This window comes from Tenrec ecaudatus, chromosome 10 (genome assembly GCF_050624435.1).
Source record: "Tenrec ecaudatus isolate mTenEca1 chromosome 10, mTenEca1.hap1, whole genome shotgun sequence".
Lineage (NCBI taxonomy): Eukaryota > Metazoa > Chordata > Mammalia > Afrosoricida > Tenrecidae > Tenrec > Tenrec ecaudatus.
Window position 1 is genome coordinate 58494577 of NC_134539.1, and position 18393 is coordinate 58512969.

The following is an 18393-nucleotide window of genomic DNA, read 5'->3' on the forward strand; positions in this document are numbered from 1 at the left end:
TTGGGCCACTGGAAAGCTCAGGGGACGATTTGTGTCATGCAGAAGGACCTCAAGGTCTGTGTACCTGTCCCTTCTGGATTACTCTAACCTTCTCAACGGCTAGGTTCCATTGGCCACTCATCACATGGCCACTCCTGTAAAACTGTAGTCTCTGGTTGCATATCAAGTAGGGAAGCGCTCTCTGGAATGAGGCGTGCTATAAATAAATAAGCCCATACAAAGTAGTAAGTGATCAAAACGCAAGTTTGTTGCATGAATGACCACTCCAATGATTCATCTTCAAACCCTGCCTAGGGCCTTGTGGAGCAGGTGTTCAGGAGCCGAGGGCCAGGGTGCTCTGGAGAAAAATGACGGTTTAGAGAAGAAGAGAATAAATGCCCTGTCATTTCTGAGCTTCTAGAACCTTAGCCCAATCACTGAATCATCCTGAGTCTCTTCTCTGTATACTGTGTGTGTGTGGAGGCGGGGGGTGGGGTGGGGGGGGGTGGAGAACCTTAGCCCAATCACTTAATCATCCTGAGTCTCTTCTCTGTATACTGTGTGTGTGGGGTGGTGGTGGTGGAGAACCTTAGCCCAATCACTTAATCATCCTGAGTCTCTTCTCTGTATACTGTGTGTGTGGGGTGGTGGTGGTGGTGGAGAACCTTAGCCCAATTATTGAATCATCCTGAGTCTCTTCTCTGTATACTGTGTGTGGGGGTGGTGGTGGTGGTGGTGGAGAACCTTAGCCCAATCACTGAATCATCCTGAGCTTTTCTTTTCTGTATACTGTGGGGGTGGGGGGTGGAGGGGGAGGTACTCTCAGCACCTATTTTGTTAGAGTTGGGTAACTGACACCCTGTTATAGATTAGTGTTATTTTCCAATAGCCTAAGAAATACCCTGTGTGTCAGGACCCTCTCTCTCGTTCAACTGGGAGAGAGGCTGTGAAGGAAGTCCCACGTGCTGAGTAAAGCTTAATGGCTTCTAGGAAGTCCTGGGGTCTCTCAGTTGCCTGTCACAGGCCTCTCTCTGCCCACTGAGTCCAGGCACCCCCTGGTCACAGTAGAGAGACCCTGTAGCCCTCTGCACAGCAGGGCCAGGCGCTGAGCAGGCCTCCCCTGCTCCCTCCACGCTCCAGCCTTTCACTTACACTGCTTTCATGGGAGCCTCTGGCTCTTCACAGCTTCCTCTCCAGTTCTGGCTGCCCTATCCTGGCAATCCGCTGGGACTCTTGCTTGGTGGATTCACTCACTTTAGAAAGCGTGCCCCATCAGGTGTCCTGGGAAGCACTCTCAGATGATGCCATGAAGCTTCTAGGGACAGCTCTTATCCCGTGGGCTTCTGCACGGGAAATGTGATGACATTAGTGTGTGTGTGTGTGTGTGTGTGTGTGTGTGCGCGCGCGCGCGCGCACCAGGGTGAGGGTGGGCGGTGTGCCTGTCACAGGGCCGGTGCCAGCAATCCCCTCACATTGGCATTCATCCATCAGCTAGGTCGTGGCACCAGTCTGTGAGAGGCAAGGGCTCCGAAGAGAGCAGGACTCCGCCTGGGAGGAGGAGAAAGAAGACATGGTGATCTGAGACATGGGGGGTGGGGGGGGCGACACGGCTCTCAGGCCAGTCTTTTTATTTGACTCTGCCCGAGGTGGACATGCATTCTTCCCACTCCCCCCCCCCCCCACAACACGATCGCCACCTGCCCCTTCCTGCGCGCACCACCTCCAGTCCCTTCCTGAGCGCACCACCTCCAGTCCTGGAGGCGTGCATGCGAGGAGAAGGGAAGCGGTTTGGGACAGAGCCTGTGTGTATGTGTGTGTGTGTGTGTGGGGGGGTGTTGGAGGGTGAATGGGCGGGTTAAGCGAACTGACCCCGCCTTTAGAATGCAAGCGCTGCTCAATGCATTCCTTATGGCTGCGGGTGCCTGGGCGCTCAGGGTGGGACCAGGAGGGGGAAGATCGGGGCGGTGCAGGAAGATGGTGGCAGCTGCCCGTTGGTGTTAGCCCCTGGCCCGGCCTCGCTGCGGAAAGGCACATTTGTGCATGTTTGTTCGCTGCTTCCAAGCCCAGTCTGTGGGCTCCAAGGCTGCTCATCAGAGCCAGGTGCATCTCAGGTAGCAGGAGCACAGGATGGATGTGTGACCTTCACTGAGTATAAAGGTAGAAAGATTTTAACGAGGCCACCTTCTTACATAAGCCGGCATACAGTCCACGGGAGCATCAGTTTTCACTGACATTAAGTGCTGGGGCCTTTTCTTTTGCATGTGTAACCCAAGCTGACCTTCATGTGTTCCCGACTCTGCCTTTGAGGAGAGCCGGTCCGTAGATGTGGCCATGAAACTTGCCCAAGGTCACAGGGCTAAAGAGGAGTCCGCCAGGATTTGACTCTGTTACAGAACTCCAGACCCAGTGGGCTTTCCACCCCAGTCGTCAAGGAGGCCCAGCTTCAATCCGTCCTGGCCTCCTGGAGTACCCCACCCCCCAGCTCCCAGAGTCCCCAAGACATATAAAAAGCTGGGTGTTCCCCTCAAGAGAACAAGGCCCTGAAACAACTCTCTAGCCCCTTTACTCTGCTCACTACTCTCAGAAGTCTCAAGCTTTTCAAATGAAAGAGATTACCTTAAGGAGGGTCCCTGTGTTTATGTTACAGGTATGATGGTTTCTTGCTTAGCAATTGTGGTAGTTACATAATTTCATGTCAACTTGATATGTGAACATGAAGAGGTAGAGTCTAGCCTGTCAATCAGTCAATCTGGTCACACCCTGCTGATACCTCCTTGTGGGCTTGGCCTTCTCATAAGGAGGATCCTGGGAATCTTCTCTCTCTCTCTCACGCCCCTCCCTTCACCTTCATGCCAACAAGCCACTCTGAGGCCTGCCAGAGCCCTGAGAGGATCCATTGGATCCATAAGACTTTGCACCCTCTGGCCTAAGATCTTCCTGTATTCTGCATCATTGCATGTGACTGTGTGAGTCTGAAGAGGGATTTATGGACTAGTATCAGACTTATGGATTGAGTTGGACCGGGCTGTTTTATTGATGCATGATTACTTCTTGATATGAAGCTCTTTCTTATACATTTATGAATTGTCACTGGATTTGTTTCTCTAGTCAATTATATTCAGCACTAGATAAGGATGCCCAAGATGACTGCTATTTACTCTAGAACTGGAAGTGTTCACTTACCCACTGAGTTCATTCTGACACATAGCAATCCTATAGGACAGGGTAGAACTGCCCTTGTGACTTTCTGAGGAAAGACTGGTGGTTTTGAACTGCTGACCTTTAGGTTATCATACCAGTGCTACTTAAGGATTCTCAACTGGGAGTTTATATATATATTAAACACCTTTATTTCATCCCCATGGTAGCTCAACCAGGTAGAAAATTGTTTTACATTGCTGAGGGCACAAAATAGACCTGGTCCAAAATATTATTTAAAGAAAAAACTTAACAAGTCTTAAAAGAGACAAAGCCAACACAAGAAACAGACAACATCTGGATGAGGGGGGGCCACTGACATGAGGTTAAAATGGCTTCTGAAGATTCACAGTTGGAAAATGAGGAGCTGATACCAAAGGATGAAGTAGAAAGCAAATGTCTTGAGAATGATGATTTGTTGCAAATGTACAAATGTGCTTGACACAATGTATGTATGTATGGATTGTGATAAGAGTTGTACGAGTCCACAATAAAATGATTTAAAGAAAAAAAAAAGAATAAACACATATATTCACTTGGGAAAAAAAAGATTCACAGTTGGGAAACAAGTTACGACATGGTGGGCGTGGACTACAGAAGCAGGAACAGGACTGTGAATGGGGCTCATAAACCTTCAGCTGGAAGGGATTTCAAAATTGGTCCAGGGCGTTCTGACCAAAGCAGTCAGGGTGAGACTGATAGATCACAACTCATGAATATGTAACCCCCTGACCTCCATCAAGGACGGGTCTAGGCAAGCCCCTTGGAGAGAGACTGCCCTCCCTGGGCTGGCTGGGGAGGGGTGGAGGCAGTTCAAGCTCCAAGACATTCTGCCTGAGGGCAAGATGAGCTACATCCTTTGTTAATGACCAGAAAACATTCAATAGAGGCTTCAACATTGTGGGGACCCTGCAAATGGACTCTGGGCTGTCACTACCATCTATAGCAGCGGTTCTCAACCTTCCTGATGCCTCCACCCTTTTAATACAGTTCCTCATGTTGTGGTGACCCCAACCATAAAATTATTTTTGTTGCTACTTCATAACTGTCATTTTGCTACTGTTATGAATATTCATGTAATATCTGATATGCAGGATGTATTTTCATTGTTGTAAATTGAATATAATTAAAGCATAGTGATTAATCACAAAATAATAAGTAATTATATATTATGAAATATTTATTTCTAATGACAAATAAATGGAATTTTGTCCTGAAGCATGGTGTAGCAAGGGTAACAGTCTTCCCACCAAGAGGTACTTGTATGTGGGTGTATCTGCATGTGGGTGGACCCACCTGGAGAGGGATAGAGGAGCGGCGGTGTCTCGGTTCCTAAGACCATCAGAAATGTTTTCTGATTGATCTTAGGTGACCCCTGTGAAAGGGTCATTCAACCCCGAAAGGGGTCTCATGACCCATAGGTTGAGAACCGCTGATCTATAGCCTTTTCCAACCCAGGGTGCTCAGAATTTAAGTGATAATATAATATATTAATATTATTTACAATTTTTAAAACCATAAGGAAATTCAGGTTCATCAATGGTAATAAGTACCTTGTCTTTGGAGTCCGAGTGACTCCAGTGCCATTTCTTAAACCTTTTACAAAACTAGGAAAACCAAGCCCACTGCCATCGAGTTCCTGCAGACGCATGGTGACGTTGCAGGACCCCCGCGGACTGCCCATTGGGTTCCCAGGGCTGTGAGGGTTGGTTCCAGAAGCAGATTGCCACATCTTTCTCCCTCGGAATGGCTGGTGGGTTTGAACCACTGACCTCTTGGTTTAGCAGCCAAGTGTTTTAACCACGGATCATCAGGGATCCACCATACCTTTACCACTCTGTTTTAATTATTATGAAAATTTTCTAAAACCCACTCCTGGAGAGTCAATTCCAATTCATAGCAACTCCAAAGGCCGAGCAGACGTGTTCCCCAGGGCTTCTACGGCTCTCGGTCTTTGTCACATCTCACTCCCTAGGGACAGCTGGTGGGGTCAAGCACTGACCTCTGGATTAACACTTGGAGACAAGCACGATATCACCAGTGCTGTCATACCTTCATAGTATATTTTAAGATATGATGCGACAAGTCTTGTTATAGTGTGGTGGATTTTATCTTAGATTTTTAACTACAAGGTCAGCGGTTCAAAACCACCAGCAACTCTGTGGTGGGGAAAGTTGAGGTAGTCAGCTCCCATAAAGATTTAGAGAACTGGAAATCCTAATAGGAATGTTTATTCTGACCTATATGATAGAGTCCTGTGTATCTCTTATTGAGGTTTACCTAATGATAATACCTTACATAACCATAGTACATTTTCAAAATCAGGAAATTGACATTGGTATAAGACTATAACAAAAAAAGACTATCCATTAAACTACAGATCTTATTTGGATGAAAAGGAAAAAATTTAAATAATAAGAGATGCAACTCCATTAAAAAATTAAAATATGCCTATTTAAAAAATCATTAAAATTAGACAATCAGTAAAGTAAGAAAAATTATTATACTTTGTGACGAGTGCTTGCAAAAAACATGAAACAAAAATCAACCTAATATTTGTATAGAAAATCAGGTATAAGACATGTATACATGTATAGGTAGTTAACAACAAAAACTGTAGAATATGGTTAATAAGCATTTGCAAAAGTGTCATCTTCCTCAAATAGCAAAATATCTCTGTTAAAATTCTGAAATTGCATTTGTCATTTAGTAAATTTGCAATTATATACTCTGACACACTACTGGGAAATGTTTCAAAGTAATGTCTCTCTTTAGAAAGCAAGTTTCCAAAATGTACCTAGAGGCTTGAAAATGTTTATATATGTTGATCCCATCATAGTATTTCCATGCACCTCTCATTTGACTTAAGTTCATGAATGCTAACCACAGTTGGATATACTTAATTATCTAATAATAAAGCATTTTAATTAGTTATGGCCCATCTATATAATGGAATAAAATGCTACCATGTATAATGATTTCTTAATAGACTTCTTAGTGGCATGTAGGGAAAACTGCTCATCATCATATTGAATGGAAAATCATGTTACAGTTAGGGGCTGTTGAGTTGGCTTAGGCTTACTGCAATCCCATGTACAACAGAATGAAACACTGCCCAGTCCTGTGCCATCCGTACAATTGCTATGCTCGAAGTGACTGCTACTGCCATTGGGGAAATTAATCTCACTAACGGCCTTCTTCACTGACCTCTGTCACGAGGCAGGGTAGATAAAGCATGAGAAAACAGTAGGGAGTAGTCTCTCTTTGACAAGACGTCCAAAGCACAAGAGACAAGTCTCACTGTCCTTGCTCACTTACAAGGAGCATCCTGGCTGTACTTTCTCCAGGATGGAGCCATAGAGTCTTCTGGCAGTTCATGGTACTTTCCATATTATTTGTGGTATGAGTTGGGGGTGCCAGCCCCCCCCCACTAATCATGGGTTCAGTAAGCACAATTGAATGGTTGAGATATATATCCATTATATTAAAGTCATTGAGAGCATGAGAGATAAGAGCTATTGGAATAATGGAGTCAGACACATTTCATAGTAGCATGCTCACCTCAGCCCCACTAGATGGTCCAAATGGAGGGGGAAGGGAAGGAGGGCAAGGGAACGGTGGAAGGTAGAAGGGAGAGGAGAGGGGCAGCCGAGAGAGTGAGAGAGAACGCTTATATGCTTTTGGGGCGTGCAAGCCCACTAATTACAGGTAAAGACTTACATCACAAGAAGGGGTTGCAGGTCTAGGGACAGACACGCAATAGGAAGAGGAGGAATTGGGAGTATACCTGGGACAAAATGAGCCATCCTAGATTTAGGATGGCAGCCTAACTTTGACCTATTCTCTGGATCGCCATAGGAACCATTATCAGTAGGGTGTAAATAGATGGCTGCAGGGGTTCACTGTTCTTCACAGCAGGAAGTGAGGCCCACTGAAGTCTGGCAACTGATCGCCCTCAGGGAAGATGCCTGCAAGCGTCTGACCTCCCCCCACATTTGTCAACACAATCACTCAAATGCATCTATTCTTCTGTGGTCTCCCTTAAACACTGTGCAGCTTCCATATGCAAAAGAGGTCCTCAGAGTGACATCCTGGCTCTTCAACACCTTAAAGAGCTTGTGCAGCAGATTTCCCCAACAAGTCATTTGATTTCTTGCCTGCTGCTTCCTTGAGTATTGATTATGGATCAAGTCAATGACTCCTTGACAAATCAAATGTTTCCTATGCTTATCACGAGCTTATTCAGGTGTCCAATAGTGAGGATTCTTGTTCTTTACATCGAGTTGTAATTCCCAATGAAGGCTGTCGTCATCAGGAAGTCCTGCTGGTCTTCTTTGCTTCGGCAAGCAAGGTTTCCTCATTTGCATATTATAGTCAATGAACCTTCCTCCAATCTTGATGCTCCCTTCTTCCTGTAGGAAGTCCAGTTTCTCAGAGTATTTACCTGTATTTTAGGGTAAAAAGATACAGCCCTGACACACACATTTTTGGGTTTTTAACTCACGCAGTATCCACTTCTTCTGTTCAAACGATGGCCTATTGATCCATGTGGCTTCTACAAGAGCCCAATTAACTTCTCTGGAGTGCGCCTTCTTCACAATCTTAGCCATGGCTTGTTAGGATGCCTCCGCATAGTCAACGAAACACAAGGTAACAGTTCTCCGGTGGTCTCTGAATGGAGCCAAGATCCAGCCAATGCCTGCAATGATATTCCTCCTTGCATGACCTCTTTAGAATCCAACTTGAACTTCTGACAGCCATGTTGCTGTAGCGCTGCAACTGTTGGGTAGCCAGAAGAGGGACTAAGGTAAGGTGACCAGATTTTAACATTGGTAAAGCGGGACACCATTGATATGTGTGACCAGATTTTAACATTGGTAAAGCAGGGACACCATTGACATGTGTGTGTGTTCTTGATTAAAATTTTGGTCTATATGGAGCAACAAACGTTTTCATACAATGCAAAAATAGTATTGTAATATATATTTTTAAATTTCCATATAAGTACAATTTACAAATATAATAATTAAAAATTATGTATAGTATTATTTTATTCATTGGCATATTTCTCATTTGAGTGAATTTTTTTAGTAGATTGCTGCCATTGTTTAAAAGGTCATGAAAATTTTCACAAGAATTTGTTAAATTATATTTCACACATAAAATGGCTTTCAAAGTCTCAACACTTAATTATGATTTTTCTGATGTCCACACTTTATTTACCGTAGAAAAAAATGCGTTCAGTCGCAGCATTAGTTCCTGATAAGGAGAGCGTGTATTCCACAATTTTTAGTGCATTAGTGTATGAACATGGTTTCTTTCAAAATGATGACATATTTCTTTTTTTTTTTTTAACAATTTATTGGGGCTGATACAATTCTTTTCACAGTTCATACATATACATACATCAATTGTATAAAGCACATCTGTACAGTCTTTGCCCTAATCATTTTTTTCTCTTTTCTTCTTTTACATTTTATTAGGGACTATGACATATTTCTAACCATTTTTTCTCTATTGTTATTTTTGCTGATGCCCAAGATTTAACCTTTTCCTTATCAATATATATATTTAATAATGATACCTCATTAAAATATCATTTTTGGAAATATTACTACATGGGAAATTTTGAGTAATATGATCGAATGATTTTTGCACATCATTCCAATTAAGTTCTTGTTTTAATGTAACCCAATGAAAATGTTCAATACCATTGTAATGTACTGTCCACTCTTCTAAATCATCTATGCATCTATAGAATTATAGAATTTTTTAACATGATTCATGATATCTGCATGATATATTGCACCTTGTTCTTCTAGCTGGCTTATACTATTATGGATAGGTAACGGAAGAAAATTATTTTCTAACCGCTCTTGACATTGAAATTTTAAATTACTAACTTTATTTGTTACTTCGATTACTGAAATTTTGTCACCTTCAATAAGTTTTATAACATTTTGAAAAAGAACTGCTTGATTGTGTACAAACGCTGGCCAAAGTTTTGAAGATTCTTTTTCAAAAAACTCTTCTAAAATTCTAGGACATTTATCCTGTGATAGAAAGTAGGATTTCAAAGGATCGTATATTTTCAAATTTCTTTCGACAGCTGGCAAAAGAGCTAGCCAGCACGTTTTACTGTATCCAAGTATTTTCTGATATTCGACTTCCACAGTTTCACAAAATTCTTTAAGCATTTCAACATGCACAGTGTATCTATAGAAATAAGAATATATTTTAATAACAATATTTTCCATATCTACGGGGAACAAATCAGCAACTGTTTGAATGGTGTTAGGTATTATGTGCGCTGCACAACCAACACCAATAATGTTTTGATTAAGGTTTTTGTTTAATTTATAAAAAATATTATTTGTACCTCTTCTTGCTTTTCTTCCAAAATTTGCATCCGTGTTGTCTGCACAATATGCAATCATTTTATGTTTTAAATTTTTTTCCCCAAAATATTAATAATGGAACTGAAAATTATTTTAGAAGTTTCTCCGGGCACAGAAACAAAATCTAAAATTCTAATTTTTATTCCAGTTTCTGAATAAAAATAATCTAATAATGGTTGGAAATAACTTTATATCCTTATGATTATATATGTCAGAATATATGGATAGAACATTAATTTTTCTAGATTTTTGTTTAATTCTGAAAATGCATATGGGGAAAGCACATTACACACAATTGCCTCGGATTTTGTTCTAGCACAGGCACATTTTTGGTTGATTAACTTTTTGACAACTTGTGATGTACAGTCCATAGATCTGAAGGAATGATTGTGACTAATAACATGAGAAGACATAAGTCCTTCTGCTAATGCTAATTTCTTTTCTTCGTCTCCATAAGTTGTTTTCCAAAAAAATTCCTGTATTTTGGAGGAAGATGCAGCAGTATTTAAATATCTCTTATGAGGGGATGATTGGGGCAAAGACTGTACAGATGTGCTTTGTACAGTTGATGTATGTATATGTATGAACTGTGAGGGGAATTGTATCAGCCCCAATAAATTGTTAAAAAAAAATATCTCTTATGTTTCTGTGTCTCCAAGTGATTTGAAATATCATTCTTCCCGCCATGAGAAATAGAAAGTTCATTACATTTCTCACATTTTACCATGTAATTGCTTTAGATTTTTTTAATAAAAGGAAATTCACGTCTTAGATCATCGTTGAATTTGCATCCTCTTTTCTTACTCATGTTAAAAATCTAAAAAAATTTTTTAAAAATTATATTATAAATTATTATATATATTGCTTTAAAACATCAAGTAGGTACATAATTACATGAACATATTTTATTGTTAGTTTATAAATTAATTTAATTTGATTGCTGTAAAGTAACTATATTTTTTAAATTATTTAATTTTAATCCTGTATTCCTTTCTAAATAATAATACTAACTTGTATGATTTTTTCTCTGAATTTGCCATAACGTAAGTCATGAGTGTCACTTTCACTAGCCTTTTTGCTGCCACTATAAAATATAAATAATATGAGTACTGTCTACTAAATTCGAGAAAATTTATGTATTTATGAAATAAATAAATAACCTAAATGATCTGAATAGCTGGTTTGTTGACATCCTTTGTTTAACTAGCACTAGCACGCAGTACGATGTGTATCGTCTGAGAGACAGTTACAAAATGTTTTCGTCATTGCCAATGCCAAAAAATGCCATTGTTCATTAAGTCCAAACAATGGTGGTCGAATTCTAATTGATCAACAATGCGAACTTTGATAAGCAGTTTCGATCATCAGTTCTCAACAATTATTTGTTATTATTAAAGTTTAACATCATAAAATTACCAAAATAATATAAAGCTCATATCCTGGCGAAATAGCCACATGGCAGCCGAAAATCATATATTCCCTTCCCGTTCTCCTGCCGTTCCCTAGCTTGTCATGCATGCTTTAAAAAAATCAGGACATTTTAATACACCGCGGGACGTAGGACAAATTGTTAAAAACGGGACTGTCCTGCCCAAAGCGGGACGTCTGGTCACCTTAGCATCAGGGCACAACACAGGGGTTGGAAAGAAATCAGGCACATTAATTAGACACCTGTGGAAGGATCCAAGTCAAGCATGCTCCGATAGGCCCAGGTGGGAGGTCCACCTGGCTGCATAGACTTGGCCCAGTCACATGACATCACCCAGGTGCTCTTAAACTCAGCCAATGAGGTTGGCCAGGACCTTCAGCCACACCTCCCCAGCCAGAGAAGGTAAGAGACTGCCACAGGAAGAGGGTTTTTTGGTTTGGTGTGGTTTTTGTGTCCTCTCACATTCCAGCACACTCTTGCAGGGTGGAGGGTTGGAGTGCAAACATGCTGCCTGGGCAGAGCCAGGCTCCTTCTCAGGCTTCTCTCTCTCTCAGGCTGCTCTTTTGGGATTTCCTGTTCTTGGCCCTTGGGATTTCCTTTCAATCCCTGAAACTTCCCTTTTTCTCATAAAAAATCACGTGGATTTACAAAAGTGCTTCTGCTGCATGAATTCTGTCAGTGTTGCGGGAAGCAAGAACCCCGAGGCATAAACCACTCCAGGAACCTGAAACAACCATTCTGTAAGATATTTGGCAAAATTTCACTTTGCTGTGATGTCACTGGCATTCTCAGATAATTTCTGCATTCTGTTGGGTCCCCTTTCTTTGGGATGGGTACAAATATGGATCGCTTCCAGTCTGCTGGCCAGGTAGTTGTCCTCAGATTTTCCTAGCAGACTAGTGAGTGCTCAGTGCTTCATCAGTTTTATCAAGTATTCTAATTGTTATGCCATCAGTTCCTCGAGGCTTGCTTTTCCCGTCTGCCTTCTGAGCAGCTTGGCCTTCTTCCTTCGGTACAGCTGGAAAAGCTTGACTGTTGACCAGTTCTTTTTGGTACAGTGAATAATAAGCTAGTCACAAAAGACCATCTATTGTAAAGTCCCACTTATGTACCATATCCAGACTAGGCAAATCTGTAGAGCTGCAAAGTAATGCTGCCCAAAGTCAGGGAGGAGGGGGCTGGTGTGAGGTGGGTGGCAGGGAAAGAGTTAAGAGGCGATGAAACTGCTCTAAAACTGATTGTGGGTGATAGTTGCACAACTCTGGAACTATTACAAACCTTCTGACACGCTCAATGGGCAAAATGCATGGCATGGGGGGTGTCGCTCACTAAAGCGATTTGCACCCCTAATCCAAGCCAAGTTCTGCTGCTCACTAGTCCTGTGACCTTGAATAGCAATGGCCCCTTTTCTGCCTCAGAGTCCTATCTAATGTCACAATAGCACTACCTTGTGAGGTGGCTGTGATTGTAACAGCGAAATCGGCTCTGGAACTATAAGGCGGCCCTCTTCGAGAACTTGAATGAGGAAAATTGTATTAGCCGGCTACCCAGAGGAACTAGCGTTCTGGAAGGTCTGGGCCCCAATGGTGGGGGGCCAGCTTTTATACTTTGTTTGCACCAGGAAGGGAGCAGGGTTACAGAAGTGAAGTAGGGTGGGATTTCTAGTGCAGAGGTGGTCCTTAGTCAAGGAAGAGGTGGTGCTGGGGGCCTTCCGGGAAAGAGGATGTGCATGAGGTGAGGCCTCGTGCTGGGTTCTTTCCCTTACACGATGACCCCGTGTGAGGATGTGTGTAGCTGCTTAGCCAAGTGCTGGACACTCACTAGGTCCTGGATCAAGAATAACTCAAACCGAAGCTTACTGCTATGGACTGCCCTTTCCGACTCATCGGGACCCTATCGGACAGGGTAGGGCTTCCCTCGTGGATTTCTGAGACTGATCTTTATGGAACTAGACAGCCTTTTAAATTGCTGGCCTGGTGGCTATCGATCGGCCCAACAGGTAGCTCCGACATCACCAGAGCTCCAGCAGCTGATGTTTACGGCGGGCTCACTGGTATCTGGCACTGGGCTGAGCACAGGTGCCAAGGAGCCTTTTGAATCCAAAACAGTATGTGGGGTGAGAGCTGTTTATGACAATTAAACCCTCTTTTTAAAATAAAATCATTTTATCGGGGGCTCTGCGGCTTTAGCATTCCATACATCAATTGTATCAAGCATCTTTGTATTATGTTGCCACCATCATTTTCTGAACCCTTGGTATCAGCTCCTCTTTTTTAAAAATCATTTTATTGGGGGCTCCTACAACTCTGATCACAATCTATCCATCCATCCACTGTGTCACGCACATTTGTACATTTGTTGCCATCATCATTTTCTTTGTTGTTTTTTTGCCATCCTCATTTTCAAAACATTGTCTTTCTACTTGAGCCCTTGGAATCAGCTCCTCATTTTTCCCCTGCCCTCCCTCCCTCATGAACCCTTGATAATTTATAAATTATTATTATTATTTCATGTCTTACACTGACTGATGTGAATCACCTCCTCTTTTCCCCCTCCCTCCCCCTTCCAACTCTATTTTTAATGCTAAGAATTATCATCTGATGTGTATTTGAGAAGTTCAACGCATCTCAATTCAGAATAGCCTCACGCCCAACAGCTATATTCCTTTCCCATGGCTGCTGTACTAAATTACTGCATATTTGGTGGGAATCTGTATTATCTTACAGTTCTGGGGTTTCGAAGTAGCAAGGCAGGCAGAGTTAGAGATGGAGAAGCCAGAGTCCTCTAAGAGACTAAGGGACTGAGACCCAGGCTTCCCTGCTGCCCAGCTTGTCCTGTTAACAAGGCGGTCCTCTGTGTGTCGTTTCTATTTCTGTTTTTATTATTCTGACTCATTCCATTAGGAGATGTGGCTTATTCTTCTGCCTATCCACAGCCTTCTAAATGGATTTCTTCCCTTTTCTTTTGCTTACAACAGTTTCAAAGGCATGAAGCACCCCAGGGAAAGGCTGCATCTGACCTGACAATCACCCCATGTGAAGTGGGTCAGTCTCACAGCGCTGGGCCCTACTCTGTATGGAGCCTTTGGGACACAGGAAGAGGTATTTGCTTGGCCCAGCTCGGCCACCTCCCTGTTTGCAAAGGCCTCCTGTCATCCATTTCATATTGGCAGGGGTGTTGGGGAAGGTCACTACAGGTCCTGAAGGCCCCAGAGTCACAGAGTTGGAGTCTCCCAGGATCCCTGCTGGCAGGGTGTGGCAGCCCTGGGCTGGTTTCAGAGCCAGCTGTCCACTAGTCACCTCTTGCAGGGACTTGCGTTGGCCCAGGGTCTGGCTTGCCCAAGGCAGATGGCATTGGGGGAGCAGAGGCAGGCAACCCCCACCTGCAGCGTGGGTCCAACTCTGCTTTCATCTAGCTCAATTGCAACTGAGCTGGCTGGGGCCCACATGGAGGGCGTGCTGGGGGGACCTGCTCCCTCTAGCCAAGGCAATGACGTCAGCCCTCTTGTGCTGTCCAGTGGAAATACAGTGCCAGGGACACGTGGAACTCAAACTTTCCTCTTCACCATGTTCAAGACAGCAAAACAAAACACCATGTGAAATGAATTTTAATACTGTCTTTCACTGAGTATATTACTAAAATTATGACTTTTAATAAATCCCACATGCCACCCACAGAAAAATATTAGTGAACAATGAAAGAAATGCCCTCGTTTGGTACTGAGTCTTCACACTCTGGTGTGTATCTTAGGCATACTGCACATCTCAATTTGGATTAGTCACCATGCTATATTAGTTCCTCTTGCAGCTGTAACAGAGGACCACACGCTTAGCTTAGCAGCTTAATGGGACGCACACGCATTTATTTACAACTCTGGAGGTTCGACGTCTGAAGGGGTCTCTCTGGAGTAAAATCTAGGTGTCAGCAGGGCTATGTTCCTTGGGGAGGTGCTAGGGCAGAACCCATTCTCTCGACTTTTCTTCCTTCTGGGGGCCTCCTGCACCCCCTGGCTGTGTTTAAAGCCAGCAATGTAGTACCTTGCGACCTCTCTCTTTCCCTCCCTCTTCCACATGTAAGAACCCTGACGGTGATACCTGCATTATACTGCTGATCTCCTCATCTCCAGACCACGGATCATCCTTCCCTCAGAGCCTCTTTTGCCACATGTTGCGAACATTTTGCTGAAGATATTCAAAATGGGTGCAGCAGGACACCAAGAGAGGACTGTCGGAAATTTATAGGATTGGATTGAGAAGAGGACATGGCAAGAGGTAGCATTGCTGACAGCAGATGGATCTGGGTGAAAATCAGAGACTACCAGAAAGACGCTAACCCGTGTTCTGACTACGTGGATCATAACAGACTATAGGGTGACATTGTGAAGAACGGCAATTCCAGACACTGGGTGGGTTCGAATCGCCAACCTTTTGATGAGTAGCGGAACGTTTAGTGGTTGTGCGGGCAGGACTCAGAATCACATCCACAGGTTCCGTGGGTGAGCCCACGGGCATCTTTGGGGACCATTATTCAGTCTACCCAAGTGCTTAATAATCACATCTGATAATGGCCACCACAAATCATCTTGGCCTTTTCCCCTCTGCCCCTTCTAGAACTAAGCCTCAGGAGCATTCGCGATCTGGCTGTGGAAACAGGACTAGTGGGAAGGGGGAGGTGGCTGTGACCTTGATTGATGACTCACTCAGTAGGTTGCAGGCTAGGGGTCAAAACAAGCACAATGGTCATTGTGACAAGGAAACGGGGAGCAGCCTATGGGAGTGGCAGTTCTAACAACAAGGCTCAGGGTCGCTAAGGTGGTGGCAATGCCATACAGATCAGACACATTCCATGTGGAAACACAGCAGGATTTGGGAAGCCATGGAAAAAGTTGAAGTTGGAGGCATGGAAAAGTTCAATGACGTCACTGCACAATATAGCAAAGCTAAAGCCAGGGAAGGGAGTGACTTGGGTTGGATGACCGGAGGGGCCATGGTAGGAACATTGCAAGCAGCAGTGTTTGCCTTGCCTATAAGTGGATTGGATAAATCTGTGTATACAGAACCTCCAGTTAAGACAAAACTTAGTTAGGATATTGTTATGATTGAAGGGAGAAAATAAAATCATATAAAGAATTGAGAAAAAATAATGGTTGTAGTGATGGTACTTAAGTACCATTTCTAAAGCTCACCCCACATGCTCCGTGCTACGTTTTATGCTGTGCTCTGGCTTACTTCATCTTCACAACTCAGTGGTTACATGAACCTCAAGGTCAGCAGTTTGAAACCACCAGCTGTTCCAGGTTGAAAGATAAGACTTTCTATTCCCATTAAGAGAACCTGAGAATCTGGTTTGCAGAAGGCTATGGAGCAGGAGGAGATGGCCTGAACTCTCTGACCCAGCACGCAGGTGAGGCAGCTCATGGCTACAGGGCCAGATCCTTAGCTCCTCGAAGCAGGACCAGCCCAAAAAGTCATGGCGGACACAGTGCAATGGAAACCATCTCAAGTGTATACAATGTGGGTGTGGCAGAACCTTAACCGAAGTGGGAAGAATTATGGAACAAAGCCCTGGAATAGGCGACTCGGAAGCAGCATAGTGGGCCCTTTGAGCAGCCTGATGTGTGACATTGTATTATTGTCAGTGTGGCAGTTACATAATCTCCTTCAACTTGGGCGAAGGGGTGGGGTCTAACCTGCCAATCAGGTCATAGCCAATGAGACCTCTGTGTGGGCATGGCCTTCTCCTGAGGATTCTGGGAACTCCTGTATTCCTCCCAGGAGGTGGAACACATATACTTCACCTTCCTGTTGACAAGCCACATGGAGCCATGCTGATGGCAACCAAAGCCCTGGAGATGATTCCACCGCCATTGGATCCACAAGACTTTCCACCTACTGGCCTGTGATCTTCCTGCACTTGGGATCATTGCGTGTGTTGTGTGAATCTGAAGAGGAATTGATAGACTGGTGCCGGACATATGAGCTCACATCGGACTGATGGACTTGATCTGGACTGGGCCGGGATATAATCTTAATATGCAATTGCTCTTTGATATAAAGCTCTCTTACACATAAGTGTCTCTGGATCTGTTTCTCTAGTCAACTGGCCCAGCACAGCCCTCACTGTGGAGCTGGACACACACTGAAACAGTGCGGTTGACTGCCACCTGTAAACCTGGCGCTGTTGATGCTGCTGTTCAAGAGATCCGGTCGCTACGCGATGTGGACGGTGCCCTTGTGTTCTCAACGGGAGGCTAAGTGTCCGTCAGGGCATAAACCAGGAATTTTTCTCATCCTGGTTGTTGTTCTGGTACTCCGACACATGACACACTTGGGACCCTTCTGGTGTCACTTCCCGCCGTGACTGAACGGTGAGGAGCCAGTTTGAAACCTTGGCGAAAAGGCAGCACCAAAGGCTTTCACGGAGAGAGGGCCTCCTGTGGTTAGACTCTCGGGGCTCTGAACCCCACCTACTCAGCGCTGGGGGCTGGCTTTCACCTCCGCCTAGGCCCCCCAGGTCACACAGCGAGAGCATGGAGTTTCTGGAAGGCTGATGGTCTTGCGGTGCCCGAGGGATCTGCATGGTGGGGGTCAACTTCCCAGAGAGATCGGTGTGGCGGCAGAGAGAAGCTCCTCCACTCTGCAGACACGGTGACATAAGTGGATCCAGTCCCTTTGCTGGCCTGGGGAGGGCTGGGGAGGGGGCGAGAAGTCAACAAAGAAGTCTTTTCTGTAAAGACAATCTTCAATATTGCCACCGGCAGGTGGCAGGGTGGGAGCAGTGGGCAGGTGCCTGCGTGGAGGTCAGAAGATCCAGGTTCAAGGCTGATTCTGTCTCTTGGTGGCTGGTTCCTCATCTCCTCTGAGTGTCTTTTCATTTGGACAACATGCTCAGAGTTTTTGTGGCTAGAAGAAAAGCAGAGTGCCCCAAAGGAGGGGGGAGGCTCCAGGGGGTCTGGAGACAACCCAGCTGACCTTTCCCCCATCAGACCTTAGCCAAGCCAGCCACCTGCTGGGTGGCTTTGACCCGTGTCTGCCCCCTCTCAAGGCCCGAGTCTCCCAACTGCACACCGTGGTTGGCTGTGGCTACATTAGCAGTGCACACCCCAGACTTTCTGAGGAGGAAATGCCTGGAGATGGGTAGAAATTGAGGGGAAAAAAACCAAGAAAGAATGCCATGGGTCAAGACAATGGTAAGATCCCAGCCGCCTTTGGAATGGTTCCCCCAAACAATGTCATGTGAAGGCGCTTTGCTTAAACACACAGACGTGTCCCACATGCTTGGCAGACACCGAGGCAGCCAATGGGAGCCAGCTTGGGGCACAGGGTCACCCCCACCCCCGGCAGGGCTGTGGCTCCCTGACTTTCTTCACCCCTCCCCAAGGCAGGTCAT